We start from the raw sequence: 16,047 nt of genomic DNA, 5'->3' as shown, positions 1-16,047 counted from the left end.
GGCCCGCTAGAAGTGTAGTCACTCACCCGATTATATCCATGCCATGTGTGGGGAGGGAACCACGAGAGCCGCACCCAAAAGGTAATGCGGCCAACTTGGAAAACCCTTCATGAGGTTCGAACACAAGACGTTAACGCAGCCTCGATTAAATTTTCAAGTTTTATTTTTTTGGCTTTAAAAAAAAAAAGGGTATGAAATATCCTTTAATACAAGCCTGTATATATTTATGTAGATTATCAATCCAAGTATCTAAAGAGTAAATAAAAAATACTTACATATATATATGAATTTATGTAATTATACTTGCATTTTAATAGTTTATATATATCAAACTGTACCGGCTTCTAGGTGCGTTGAAAACGTGTATGTACAGCCTTTATAATATGTACAGTAGGATTCTGGTGTGACATTATGAAAGTTGACTTTGTGTCTGCGCCCTGCGGTGAGTATACCTGGAAAACGGGTCACGTTGGGTCGGTTTGGGTAACGGGTCAAAATGGTTTTGGGTTGAAATGGGTTATAGGTTAAACGGGTCAATTTTTAAACGGGTCAAAATGAGCGAGGTTGGGTCGGTTTGAGTAACGGTTCGAAACGGATCATAGATCAATTGGGTCAAATGGGTTACATCACTTTTTTTTTTTTTACTTTTGTTACATTATTTTAGTTATTATTATTTATTATATATATATATATATATATATATATATATATATATATATATATATATATATATATATATATACACATAATACATAAGAAAGATTAATATTAATATACATAATAAATGATATAACCATGAATGTTTTCATAAATTTTTGACAGATGAAACTTTTTATGCTCGACCCATTTGACACATTCACAAAACTCATTAGACCTATTTCTATTTATTGATCTTTGAGTATTGATACCCATTAGACTTGTTCCTTCATTTTTTGTATAAGGACTTAATAGTTTGGAGAGAAACTCATTTGAATCTTTTTTTAAGTTTTGATTTACATTGTTAGGTCTATTTTTTCTCAAGACCCAAATGACTCGAAAACTTGACCCATTTGACCCAAATTTGAGTGTATGGGTCTCAATTGCCAGGTATAGCAGTGAGTGATGTATATTCAGAGATAATAACTTATATATTAATATAAATTCAATTTAACATGAGCTACCAGCTAGACCACTCCTGATGCTACCCCTTTCACCCCCATGGAGGGTGCTGTTGGCTACGCCTCGGACCTCTTGCCCTGCTTCTCGTGATGTTGCCGCATATTTGAAGAGCTAAAGGTAGGATTTTTAGACCATTTGGAAAAGTAAATTAAATGTCAAAGGCGCCTACTATTTACTTAATTTTTATTACTTTATGAGCTAACGGCCTGATTTTTAGACCGCTAGGAAAACTAATTAAATCACTACTATAACTGTTGGTCACAAATTGCCTACAAAACAATAAAAAGCAAGCAATGCCAACATGTTCCTAAACATAATATATCATGCCAACTTCGATCAAGCTTATATGAGGAATGTGAAGAGCAACTGCGGGCCCCCTACAATTTTTACGTAGAAATAAATGAATACCCGATATCGATCACAAGCTTCTTCAAGCACGAAGATGATCTCCTAGCTTTTACGTATGAGTGCCCCATTATATAAGCAACTCCAGCTTCTTTAGCTTGTATTAATTGTAAAAGCTCGTCCCGAACAGCACTATCCATTGCGGGACCCGATTGTGGCAGCTGGAACCGCACTTGTCACCTTCTTATTTGTGGGTTTTCATCATCATATTCGGATCTTAAACGTTGTAGCATTAAGGATTTGCTACTTTGTATGGCACCGGCTGAATCAAGTTGCTCGGAGACGATTAAAGTAGCATTTGACCTGAATTTACAGTTTCATTAGAGATAACCCTGACGTACAATTGCTACTCATTTACTTATGACAGCCAAATTTACAGTTTCAACCAACCACCCAAGTTTTGACCCGCATTACTCATCTTGATCAAAAAAACATTTTCACCCAGTACCTAACCTGACAATTTTGACCCAGATAACCCTGGCAATTGCTACTCATTTAGTTATGACAGACAAATTTACAGTTTCAACCAACCACCCAAGTTTTGACCCGTATTACTCATCTTGGCCAGACAACATTTTGACCCAGTACCTAACCTGACCATTTTGACCCAGATAACCCTGGCAATTGCTACTCATTTACTTATGACTTCAGCCATAAACTTTGTTTATACCTCACCCAACAACAACAACAACGATAACAATACCCAATCCCGCATATGCGAGGTATGGGGGAGGTGAGATGTAAACAATCCTTCCTCTATCCTAGAATAGAGGAGAAGTCGTTTCTCTATCCACGAGTCGAGAAAAATTCTCTACCCACATGAAGAGAAAGTCATCCCTCTCCCTATCCCATAGTAGAGAGATTGCTTCCGTGCGGACCTCCGGCCTCTATATAAAAAAAATAAAAAAAAATTAATAATAATAATAATAATAATAAAATAAAATAAAATGAAAATAAAAAAAATAAAAAAATAGAAATAAATAAGGATAAATAAATAAATAAAAAGTAAAAGTAGAAAAGATACGCCATGAAAATGGTAGAAATCAAATTTCCATGGGTATTTAAACCTGCCTGAAAAATTAATTTAGGCTCTAAGCGGCATTCAAGACGCCACAAAATCGACGCTTGTTGTTGCCTCGAATAGTAGAGCCAAAAGACCTTGTAAACAAAACTCGAGAGGCATGCCAGGTGGGAGTTGTTGCGCACGCAAAGAGCCAACCATCTAGAACAAAACCAAACACCACTCATGCACTTTTACGGTAGACATCCCCGAAGCCACACAACTAAAAGAAAACCAACGAAGCTCAAAAGCAAAGAAGGTCGTCCTCCGTCCTAATAGCCCCAAGATGCACCGAACGATGCGAGACGCACTCACACACACACCCCACCCCCACCCACCCTCCCACACCCACAAGTACTCACCCACCATACACACACACCCCCACTCCCCCACACACACACCCCCACAAACACACCCAAAACACACACCACACAACATTTCCGAAACACCCACGTACAAAAACACACCTATATACATACCAATATACATTCGTACATAAGCAAAACTACATACATACATGAAACTTGTACGTGCATACATACCTATATCCATACATACAAGCAACCATACAAACATATCTACATAAGCATACAAATCTACGTACGTACATATTACATATATACATAGATACATACATCCCTACCTACATACAAAACGTACCTACATAAGCAAACAAACATGAAAAGGCATACCTCCATAACATACAATATACAACCATAAACAAGCGTTCATACATACATACAAACAAACGAACATACAAACAAACAGACATACCTCACCCAAATGCTAGAATAATATATATGTTAATGAGTTCCAGACTGATTTAATATATATAGTATCAGTTACAGTTAACTAGTTAAGTGTGCACTTGCAAAGTAGGTGCCGTCTATTTAAGGCCTTACGACAGTTGACATTTTATTAGAGCATTTAATTCTCTATTAAAATATTTCATTTACGGAGTCCTTTGCAGATACTGTCTGCTTAATTTGAGAAGAAACAAAATACTTACAGTACATTTTGTGGTGTCACTCAAGTTATCATCAAGCCATCCAGGTTTTTTTTTGGCTGCCAAGTCATATATGCTCTTTTTTTAAGGCGGATAAGGAGTTATTGACGGGGCCTACTAAAAGTGGTCAAGTGGAGTCACTTATATTCGTGCCACGTGTTTGGAGGGAACCACGAGACCCGCACCCATAAGGTAATGTGGCTAACTGGGAATCATGATGTTCGAACGCAAGACGTTATGCAACCTCAATAAAATTTTCCATATTTTTTTTTTTTTTGCTTTTCATAAAAAAAAGGTATGAAGTAGTCTTTATTTTTTTTTGGGTAAGCAAGGAAACCCTCCTATGAACGAGCACATTGGCTTCCCCATAGAAGGTAAAACCTCGGGTAATCAAGCCTCTCGAGCGCGAGACCTGGTACCGGGTGAATTGCGCATTATACGCACCCTCTAGTCACACTCCCTTTTTGAACAATTTGGCATAGCCAAGGATTGAACTCGGGTGGTGTGCTTCATTGGGCAACTCGGTGGCCACTCAGGCAAGCCTGCGTGGTTGTATGAAGTAGTCTTTAATACAAGCCTATATATATTTACGTGGATTATCAATCTAAGTATCTAAAGAGTCCATATAAAATACTTATATATATGAATTTATGTAATTATACGTATATTTCAATTTATATATCAAACTGTACCGGCTTCTAGGTGCGTTGAAAAAGTGTATGTACAGCCTTATTAATATGTACAGTAGGATTCTGGTGTGACATTATGAAAGTTGACCTTTTCGTCTGCGGTGAGTGATGCATATATAGAGATAATAACTTATATATAGAGTAATAAAATTTGTGAAGCCTAAAAATTTGACTATTCATTTAGGTTTTGTCGGCTTCTAGGTGTAGCGACCCCGACAAATCGTCAAATGACGGCGTCAGCTACCTACGGTCCCATTACATGGTTATAAGTATTTATAACAAGGTTTGACTGAAAATATGTCGCATTCATTTCATAAAAGGATGTTTCAACGTTTACAAAGTAATTCCCAAGACAAGTACACAACAAAGTTATAGTTCATATGAAACACGTGCGACATAGTTTAAAGAAGCCAAAAAGACGCTCCACGTATGCAATTATACTCGACATCCAAAGCAAGTATCAAAAAGTATGAGCGGAAGCATGTATCACCTAAGTTCAAGGACCTGAGAAAAACATAGAGAATCTGTCAACGAAAACGTTGGTGAAATCATAGGTTTAAGTAAGTAAGTCGAACCACAAGGTTTGCAAAGTTGAAATAATAGTAAATCATTCTAAAAGTTAATATTCACGAGCACCCAATTATCAAAGCTTAACATTCCATCCATTGTATACCCCATCCATAGTGCTAGAACAAACACTGATTCTCGAAAATATATTTCATCCGTAGACGGTAGCGAACCGTCAAAGATGAGGGTTGTCAACCCATATGGCCATATAACATAAGTTCTCGCTTACACCCGTCAAGTGTAACTAATGATAATCGAATTGAGGCTTTTTGTTCTAAACTCGTATGTAGAATGTTTGTTTTCCCGTTCTTGTGTTCACTTAGTTCAAAAGAATCGTTTATGTTTTCTCATCCCAAATATAAGTTCAAAAAGAGTAAAAGTGGGACTATGATCTCACCTTTGATTGCAAGAGTGAAATAGTACTTCAACAAGTAAACGTGCAAAGAACAATGCTAGTCTCGACCTAAACAATTAGGTTGTATCAATAACGATAGTCACGAAGGGTCAAAGATGTAACGACCCGACCAAAACCGTTATTGACGGCGCCGTTAACTTAGGTCCCGTTGCGTGGTCGTAGTCCCTATATGAGACTCGTTTGACCAAAATTATGTCGCATTCATTTGAAAGGTACAAGACTTGCAAGTTTAGTTTACAAAACCGTTCGACAACAAGTCTAAGTTTACAAAAGTCATAAAGTATAAATGAAATAACTTGCGACATAATATAAGTTGAAAAACACAGTTGCTATAAATAGCGTAAGTATGTAAACAAAAGTTTGAATCCAAAAGTGCTATCCCTAGCGTATGTATGTATGTATGCTTGACCCCAAGCAAGAAATCAGAGTGTATGCATGTATGCTCGACTCCAAGCAAGTATGAGTGTACGCGGAAGCATGTATCAAATAGCCAAGTATGAACCTGAGAAACATATAGAAAACTGTCAACGAAAAACGTTGGTGAAATCATAGGTGTTTGTAATAAACGTTGTTTTTGAACCACAAGATTTAGTATTCCCATAGATGATTATCAAAATCGTTTGCATTCCAAAAGTATTGTTCGCGAGCACCCAATTATCAAGACTTAACGTTTCCTTCCATAGAACCCCATCACAATAGTGTTAGAACATACACCGTTTCTCAAAAATATATTTCATCCGTAGACGGTAGCGAACCGTCCGTAATGAGGGTTTGTCAAACCCGTATGGCCACACAATATAAGTTCTCGCTTACACCCTGCAAGTGTAACTAATGATAATCGAATTGAGGATTTTTGTTCTAACTCGCTATGGAATGTTTGTTTTCCTTGTACTTGTGTTCAAAGCATAAAAGTAAGTAGTACCAAAATGTAACAAAGTATATGTTTCTCAGCCCACAATTTAAAAGTATAAAAAGTTGTTGAAAAGGTGGGACTATGATCTCACCTCGAGTGCACGAGTATAAAAGTACTTCAACAAGTAAACGTGTGCATGAAAGTTGCTTAGCCTTGACCTAAACAAGTAAGTTATATCAATTGACCGGTTACAACACAAGGTCGGGCGAAATGTGTTCAATTAGTCCTATGGCTCGTTACGACTCGATTAAGTATAGCATGTGAATCACGTTGTCAAGTTTCATGCAAGAATCAAGTATAAAAGCATGTTAGAACGATCGTATAAAAGTTTGGTTAAGTTTGACTAAAAGTCAAACTTGGTCAAAGTCAACGAAAAAGTCAACACGTTCGGGTCGGGTCCCGAACTATTTTTCTATGCTAGTTATTCATATATAAGCATGTTAAAACAAGTTGCATGTAAATTGGAGGTCTAGAACATGTCAAACATTTTTAGTAAAAAGGTCAAGGGAAACAGAATCTGGACGCGGCTTATGTCGCGCCGCGGCCAGGCCTGTCGCGCCGCGACAATGGCCGTGGCCTGGTCCCAGGCCTGTTTCACTTGTTCAAGGCTTGGTAAAATTTCAAACAAACGCAAAACTCAAACCGTAAACAATTAGAAAGCGTATCTTATACCGTTGGAAAGCTCTTTTGACAAGGAACACAACTAAACATGTTTCATCAAACAAAAACAACATTTTCCATAACCGATTTCTCGTCAAGTGATCATTTAAAAGTCCATTTTCAAAGTTTCAAGTTCATCAATTGCATTTTAAGTTTCGGGAATCCAATTCACACATATGATATGCCGTTTCGAAGGTAATGAAGCATACATTACTACTAAACACTAACAATTAACATTCCATGGCATTTAAGCATCCAAAAGTTCATGTCAAGAACTATCAAACCCTAGTCAAACATCAAAAGAAATCATTAATCGGGTTTTTGAAGTTTTCTTAATCAACCTACACATCAAAATGTAGCTGATGATACTAGTAACACAATTAAAACATGCACTTTAACAATCTAACAACATTAACTCATCCAAAATCAAGGATTAAGCAAACCCATTTCAAAAACTCAAACTAGTTACTCCAAACCACAAATCGGGCAAACAAAACATATATTCATGTTACACACGAGCCATAGACACTAACTAACACAATTTCAAGTATATAAAACGAATTTAGAGAAATTTAGTGTTTTAGAAATGTTACCCAAAATGGATGAAATTGGTACCAAATCGAAGAGGATGATGAGAGGATCACGAATATGTAATTTGTTTTGAAGTTTGCTTCCCGATCCGAATTTAGATGATGATTTTATGAAGTTGGGGTTTGTATGTGTGTTCTTGCTAGAGAGAAAGAGAGAGAGAGGGAGATGGTTGAATGGTTGAATGGTGGTGATTGGGGTGGACTAGTTGACCTAGTCAACTAGTTTGCCCCGTGTCAATTTTAGTCCCTCGAGTTTAGAAGCGGGTGCGGGATTTAACCAAACGAATATTTTAAAAAAAACGCTCGAGTAGACGAGTGATGTTATAATTAAATAACGAGAATATTATAAACGTTAGTCAACGGAAATTGGGAATTTAAATAGCGAAAGATATTATTTAAAAAAAAAGACGGTGTTAAAAATAAATTTAACGGAAAAACGCGGGATGTTACATTATCCACACCTCAAAAGAAATTTCGTCCCGAAATTTAGTTGGAAGTAGTAGTTGTTGAATCTTACTCGAGATCTTGCGTTGTAAATTCTACGAATAAGTGAAGGTACGTCCTTGAGTATTTCCACGAATTTTGACGGTCGGGATCATATGTTGTTTTAAGGTTTGGCTTCCATGATTCATGGTTTCAATCGGTCCTCCTAGAAAGTGAGGTTTATCGTCGATAGTGAGTTCATCAAAGGAGATAACAAGTTCTCGTTTCGCAAAACACGTCTTTGAGTTGATACATCGAATGTAGGATAAACGGAGACTCAAAATGAGTCGGAAAATCTAAACGGCTAGCGACGGGTCCAAAACACCCCAAGAATTTAAAGGATCAAAATATCGCAGATTTAGCTTCCTACGTTTTCCCGAAACGGATTGCACCTTTCCAAGGTGCGACTTCTAACGTGACGCGGTTTCCCACATGGAACTTGAAACGTTTACGTCTAACATCGGCGTAGCTCTTGGTGATTACGAGTCGCGTAGGGTTTTACCTGAATATGAATAAATTTTTTTTTTTTTTTTTTTTTTTTTTTCGGTTGCTCATGAATAAACTCGGCCCCGGTGAATTGATCATCGTTTATTTGGTTCGTCAAAGGAGAATGACGTTTCCGGTCACATGTGGTTTCAAAAGGTGTGACGTTAAAACTCGAATGAAAATCATCGTAGTACGAGGATTAAGCTAAAGGAAAATACTTTCCTCAAGTAAATTTGAAGTTGGTAATACAAATTCGTATTATAGTTTTCAAGACTTAAATCGTATGTTTGTTCGGTCCGTCGGGTTGTGGATGGTACGCGGTACTCATGTCTAAACGCGGTCCCGAGGCTTTTTGTAAGGTACTCCAAAATCTAGAAGTGAAACGAGGATCTCAATCCGAAACGGGGTACATTTCCCTAAGGCATAGTGAACAAGTTTGCTAGGAATTGAAAACGTTAGCTAGGACAAGTTTCTCAAGAAAATTCGCGTCGCGGAAGATTTATCGGTTTCCAAAAACGTTCGTCGGGGCAAGTTCTTATCGGGTTTTGAAAACGATTGTTAGGACTATCCACCCTCGCGGCCAATATTTGTACGACGTGAAGAGTCGCTCTCCATTGCGAATTTAGAATAAGGACCTCCTGAACCGGAAGTACGAGGGTGATGCAAGAGAAGTTTCCGCCCCGATGTGAGCATAACGAGTAAATTGTAGTTAGTCAACAAGACTGCGCGAGGACGAGCTAGTATACCCATGTGACATACGGTTGAAGTCGAATGGAATCGGTAATTCATTCGGAAGCATAAATATAATTTGACAATAATTGAAGGTGTGTCCCCGGTATGGTTGTTATAAATATTCTCGGAGTTTTCGGATGTCCAAACCTGAAAAGATGAAGTCATGTACATGGCACATGGTGGTGTTTAGGTTGATCGAGTCTAACCACCATCACGCGTCACTAGAACTTTGGTATGTCTTACCGTAATATAACCACGTTGATCGAGTGTCGTTATATTACGCTAACTCATACCTCCATTCCCACATCACTCTATGGATTCAAGTTCATGTAATCGCGAAAATCTAAAATAAACAAAATGTAACGACGTCTCAAACGTGACTCGTATTAAATCGAAAGAATTGGTGCAACTCTGAAGATGCGTTCCCCGAGGGAAGTGTATAGTTGATTGTTCACGTCAATGCGGTTCAAGTCAAGCGATAATGCCCTTAGGCACGAAAAGAGTAACGAATCATGATAACAAAAAGTACGCAACCGTAGTGATATTTAGCGATGACGATACTCACCTAGAGTAGTGATGGTAGTAACACCAAAAAGTAGATAGTAAGAAACACCAGTGGAAAACCGATAGTAAGTTGAAACGGTGGCAAATAACAATCCGGGAGACAGAGTTCCCGAACAAGTGTGACTAATGAAGTCGTTGTCATCCTTACGCGCATGAATCTTGAATTTACGTGTGTTACCAAAAAGTGGCGGAATACGAGTTCGTATGATGAAGGTTGGGTACCATTAAAAAGTTTGCCTAAGAATGATTCAAGTATAATGCACAAGTAGTCAAGTAAGTGCTATCTATAGCAAATGTATGTCAGAATGCAAATGTTAACTATCCGGTTGTAGTCTAGACTCACTAATGCGTCCTAACGACTCTGTTAGACACACTAATGCACATCCTAGTTCCCTACAACCAACGCTCTGATACCACTTGTAACGACCCGACCAAAACCGTTATTGACGGCGCCGTTAACTTAGGTCCCGTTGCGTGGTCGTAGTCCCTATATGAGACTCGTTTGACCAAAATTATGTCGCATTCATTTGAAAGGTACAAGACTTGCAAGTTTAGTTTACAAAACCGTTCGACAACAAGTCTAAGTTTACAAAAGTCATAAAGTATAAATGAAATAACTTGCGACATAATATAAGTTGAAAAACACAGTTGCTATAAATAGCGTAAGTATGTAAACAAAAGTTTGAATCCAAAAGTGCTATCCCTAGCGTATGTATGTATGTATGCTTGACCCCAAGCAAGAAATCAGAGTGTATGCATGTATGCTCGACTCCAAGCAAGTATGAGTGTACGCGGAAGCATGTATCAAATAGCCAAGTATGAACCTGAGAAACATATAGAAAACTGTCAACGAAAAACGTTGGTGAAATCATAGGTGTTTGTAATAAACGTTGTTTTTGAACCACAAGATTTAGTATTCCCATAGATGATTATCAAAATCGTTTGCATTCCAAAAGTATTGTTCGCGAGCACCCAATTATCAAGACTTAACGTTTCCTTCCATAGAACCCCATCACAATAGTGTTAGAACATACACCGTTTCTCAAAAATATATTTCATCCGTAGACGGTAGCGAACCGTCCGTAATGAGGGTTTGTCAAACCCGTATGGCCACACAATATAAGTTCTCGCTTACACCCTGCAAGTGTAACTAATGATAATCGAATTGAGGATTTTTGTTCTAACTCGCTGTGGAATGTTTGTTTTCCTTGTACTTGTGTTCAAAGCATAAAAGTAAGTAGTACCAAAATGTAACAAAGTATATGTTTCTCAGCCCACAATTTAAAAGTATAAAAAGTTGTTGAAAAGGTGGGACTATGATCTCACCTCGAGTGCACGAGTATAAAAGTACTTCAACAAGTAAACGTGTGCATGAAAGTTGCTTAGCCTTGACCTAAACAAGTAAGTTATATCAATTGACCGGTTACAACACAAGGTCGGGCGAAATGTGTTCAATTAGTCCTATGGCTCGTTACGACTCGATTAAGTATAGCATGTGAATCACGTTGTCAAGTTTCATGCAAGAATCAAGTATAAAAGCATGTTAGAACGATTGTATAAAAGTTTGGTTAAGTTTGACTAAAAGTCAAACTTGGTCAAAGTCAACGAAAAAGTCAACACGTTCGGGTCGGGTCCCGAACTATTTTTCTATGCTAGTTATTCATATATAAGCATGTTAAAACAAGTTGCATGTAAATTGGAGGTCTAGAACATGTCAAACATTTTTAGTAAAAAGGTCAAGGGAAACAGAATCTGGACGCGGCTTATGTCGCGCCGCGGCCAGGCCTGTCGCGCCGCGACAATGGCCGTGGCCTGGTCCCAGGCCTGTTTCACTTGTTCAAGGCTTGGTAAAATTTCAAACAAACGCAAAACTCAAACCGTAAACAATTAGAAAGCGTATCTTATACCGTTGGAAAGCTCTTTTGACAAGGAACACAACTAAACATGTTTCATCAAACAAAAACAACATTTTCCATAACCGATTTCTCGTCAAGTGATCATTTAAAAGTCCATTTTCAAAGTTTCAAGTTCATCAATTGCATTTTAAGTTTCGGGAATCCAATTCACACATATGATATGCCGTTTCGAAGGTAATGAAGCATACATTACTACTAAACACTAACAACTAACATTCCATGGCATTTAAGCATCCAAAAGTTCATGTCAAGAACTATCAAACCCTAGTCAAACATCAAAAGAAATCATTAATCGGGTTTTTGAAGTTTTCTTAATCAACCTACACATCAAAATGTAGCTGATGATACTAGTAACACAATTAAAACATGCACTTTAACAATCTAACAACATTAACTCATCCAAAATCAAGGATTAAGCAAACCCATTTCAAAAACTCAAACTAGTTACTCCAAACCACAAATCGGGCAAACAAAACATATATTCATGTTACACACGAGCCATAGACACTAACTAACACAATTTCAAGTATATAAAACGAATTTAGAGAAATTTAGTGTTTTAGAAATGTTACCCAAAATGGATGAAATTGGTACCAAATCGAAGAGGATGATGAGAGGATCACGAATATGTAATTTGTTTTGAAGTTTGCTTCCCGATCCGAATTTAGATGATGATTTTATGAAGTTGGGGTTTGTATGTGTGTTCTTGCTAGAGAGAAAGAGAGAGAGAGGGAGATGGTTGAATGGTGGTGATTGGGGTGGACTAGTTGACCTAGTCAACTAGTTTGCCCCGTGTCAATTTTAGTCCCTCGAGTTTAGAAGCGGGTGCGGGATTTAACCAAACGAATATTTTAAAAAAAACGCTCGAGTAGACGAGTGATGTTATAATTAAATAACGAGAATATTATAAACGTTAGTCAATGGAAATTGGGAATTTAAATAGCGAAAGATATTATTTAAAAAAAAAGACGGTGTTAAAAATAAATTTAACGGAAAAACGCGGGATGTTACAAAAGATGTTCAATTAGTCCTATGGCTCGTTACGACTCGATTAATATATCATGTGAATCAATTTGTCAAGTTTCATGCACGATACAAGTAGTTAAGCATGTTAGAACGATTGTATAATCGTTTGGTTAAGTTTGACTAAAAGTCAAACTTGGTCAAGGTCAAAGTCAACGGGGTCGGGTCGGGTGTCCGACAATTTTCTCATGATGAGAAGTCATATACGAGCATAATAGTCAAGTTTCATGTTAATCGGAGTTACGGTTAAGCGGGAAACATTTTGGGAGCGTTTAAAGACAAGAAAATTGGCCTGGGCCATTTGCGCAGTGCGCAATGGGTTGCGCGGCGCGCACCCATGTGTAATACCAGGTCAGAACTCGACCAAGGGAACCATTTATTTGGTTTTTCTGATTTGCGCGGTGCGCAGGTGCACGCGCGGCGCGCATAACCTGGGGAATTGCTGATTGCAGAAAAATAACTTAAGTAACGAACCAAAACTCATTTTAACATATTTCATGCACCGAAAACACTTAAAACGCATATCATATATCATGAGAAAGGTAATTTGACAAGGAGAATAACTAAACGCATTTACTCAATCAAAACCAAACAACTTATATCAAAATCACCATTAATGCTCATCATTTATTACTCCAAGTTCATAAATGCCATATTATGATTCGGTAAATTAATGCACATGTGTAATACGCCGTTTTGAAGATAATCAAGCATACAACACAACTAGACACTTACAATTAACATTGCTAAGCATTTAATGCATCAAATATTCAATTTACTTTTATCAAACCCTAACCCAAAATCATAAAATCAACAATCTTGCTTATGAAACTAATCCATGTCAACCTACATACCAATTTGAAGCTAGTGATGTTAGGAACACAATTAAAACATGAACTTTCATCATCAACCAACATATGTACACCTAAACTCAAGATTAAACAAGCATTCTTTCAATATGAGCTAGTTACACCAAAATAGCAAGAACAAGCATACAAAACACATAATCATACTAGACTTGAGCCATAGACACTAATTAACAACCTTTTTAACTCAAAAACTCAAGAACACATAAAATTAGTGATTTTAGAAAGTTACCCAAATTTGATGAGGTCGGTATGGAATCGAAGAGGAGATCACGAGGAGTTCAAATATGTAATTTGTTTGGCAAGATGACCGCTAGCTCGATTTTGGATGATGAATCTTTGTATGGAAGTTGAGAGAAAAGTTGAAGTAGTAAGAGTGAAAGAGATGAGATTGAATGGATGAGGATGAGGGTTGACTCTTTGACCTAGTCAAAAGTTTCAACCCTTGGCAAGTTTGGTCCCTTAACTTTAAAACGGGTGTGGGAATTACCTAAACAAGATAATTCAAACACGTATCAACGAGACGTGTTATAAACATATAACGGAACATAAATAGTTAAACGGAAAAGTTAACGGAAAAAGGCGGGATGTTACATTACCTACACCTTAAAAGAAATTTCGTCCCGAAATTTAGGTAGGCGTAGTAGTCGTTGTTTCTTCCTCGGAATTTGACGTTTCCGGAACCGGGAATAGATGAGGGTGTTTCTTTCGCATTTGATCTTCTCTTTCCCAAGTAAACTTGGGTCCTCTTTTGGCGTTCCAACGAACCTTAACAATCGGGATCCGGCTTTGTTTTAATTCCTTCTCGACGTAGTCCACAATTTCAACCGGTTCCTCCACAAAATGGAGTTTGTCGTTAATAGTGAGTTCCTCAAGAGGAACGACGATATCGGGCTCGACAAGACATTTCTTCAAGTTAGATACGTGAAATGTAGGGTGGACGGAGCTTAGTTGCGGCGGAAGATCCAAACGATACGCAACGGTTCCAACACGCTCTAAGATTTCGAAAGGGCCAACATACCGCGGATTTAGTTTCCCACGTTTCCCAAAACGAATGACACCCTTCCAAGGTGCGACTTTTAACATGACGCGGTCACCGACTTGAAATTCGAGGTCTTTGCGTCTTTTGTCGGTATAGCATTTTTGACGACTCCGGGCCGTCTGAAGCTTATCTCGGATTTGAAGAATCTTCTAGGTTGTTTCGTGAATGAGTTCGGGCCCGGAAATTTGCACGTCACCCACTTCGGCCCAACAAAGAGGAGAGCGACATTTTCGACCATACAACGCTTCAAAAGGTGCGGCCTGGATACTCGCATGATAACTATTGTTGTAAGAGAATTCGGCGAGAGGTAAGTGCTTGTCCCAAGCTTTTCCAAAATCAACAACACAAGCTCGTAGCATGTCCTCCAAGGTTTGTATCGTACGTTCACTTTGCCCATCGGTTTGAGGATGATATGCGGTGCTCATGTCTAAACGCGTTCCCAACGCTTCTTGTAAAGTACGCCAAAATCTAGAAACGAAACGACCATCTCGGTCGGAGATAATCGATAAAGGTACACCGTGACGGGCTACGATCTCCTTGATGTAAAGTTGTGCAAGTTTCTCCATTTTGTCGGTCTCTTTCATGGCGAGAAAGTGCGCGGATTTGGTGAGGCGATCGACAATGACCCAAATAGTATCATAACCGCCCGACGTTTTCGGTAATTTGGTGATAAAATCCATCGTGATCCTTTCCCACTTCCATTGTGGGATCTCGGGTTGTTGAAGTAACCCGGACGGTCTTTGGTGTTCGGCTTTGACTTTAGCGCAAGTCAAACATTTGGCAACGTATCTAGCAACCTCCTTTTTAATATTCGGCCACCAATATTGTTCTTTAAGGTCATGGTACATCTTATTGGCGCCGGGATGAATCGAATATGATTTGTGGGCTTCGTCTAGGATGAGGTTTCGTAAGTCGCCATATCTAGGCACCCAAATTCTTCCGGCGTAATATCGAAGTCCGTTCTCCTTAACTTCGAATCGAGAGACGAGGATGTTTAAAAGTTCACGTCCGATGTGGTTGTCTTTAAGAGCCTCCTCTTGGGCTACACGAATTTGGCTATTAAGGTTTGAGTGGATGGTGATGTTTAATGCTCGGACGCGAAGAGGCACCGCTCTTTCCTTTCGACTTAAGGCATCGGCCACTACATTTGCCTTTCCGGGGTGATAACGAAGCTCGCAATTATAATCGTTCAAGGTCTCAATCCACCTTCGTTGTCTCATGTTTATTTGCTTTTGGTCGAAGATATGTTGGAGACTTTTGTGATCGGTAAAGATAGTACTCTTGGTACCAAGAAGATGATGTCTCCATAGCTTAAGTGCAAAGATGACGGCACCGAGTTCAAGATCATGTGTCGTGTAGTTTCGTTCGTGAACTTTGAGTTGTCGAGAGGCATAAGCAATGACTTTCTTTCGTTGCATTAGTACACACCCATAACCGTTTTTCGAGGCATCACAATATACAACAAAATCATC

This window comes from Rutidosis leptorrhynchoides, chromosome 10, assembly GCF_046630445.1.
Source record: "Rutidosis leptorrhynchoides isolate AG116_Rl617_1_P2 chromosome 10, CSIRO_AGI_Rlap_v1, whole genome shotgun sequence".
Lineage (NCBI taxonomy): Eukaryota > Viridiplantae > Streptophyta > Magnoliopsida > Asterales > Asteraceae > Rutidosis > Rutidosis leptorrhynchoides.
This window is presented reverse-complemented; position numbering follows the sequence as displayed.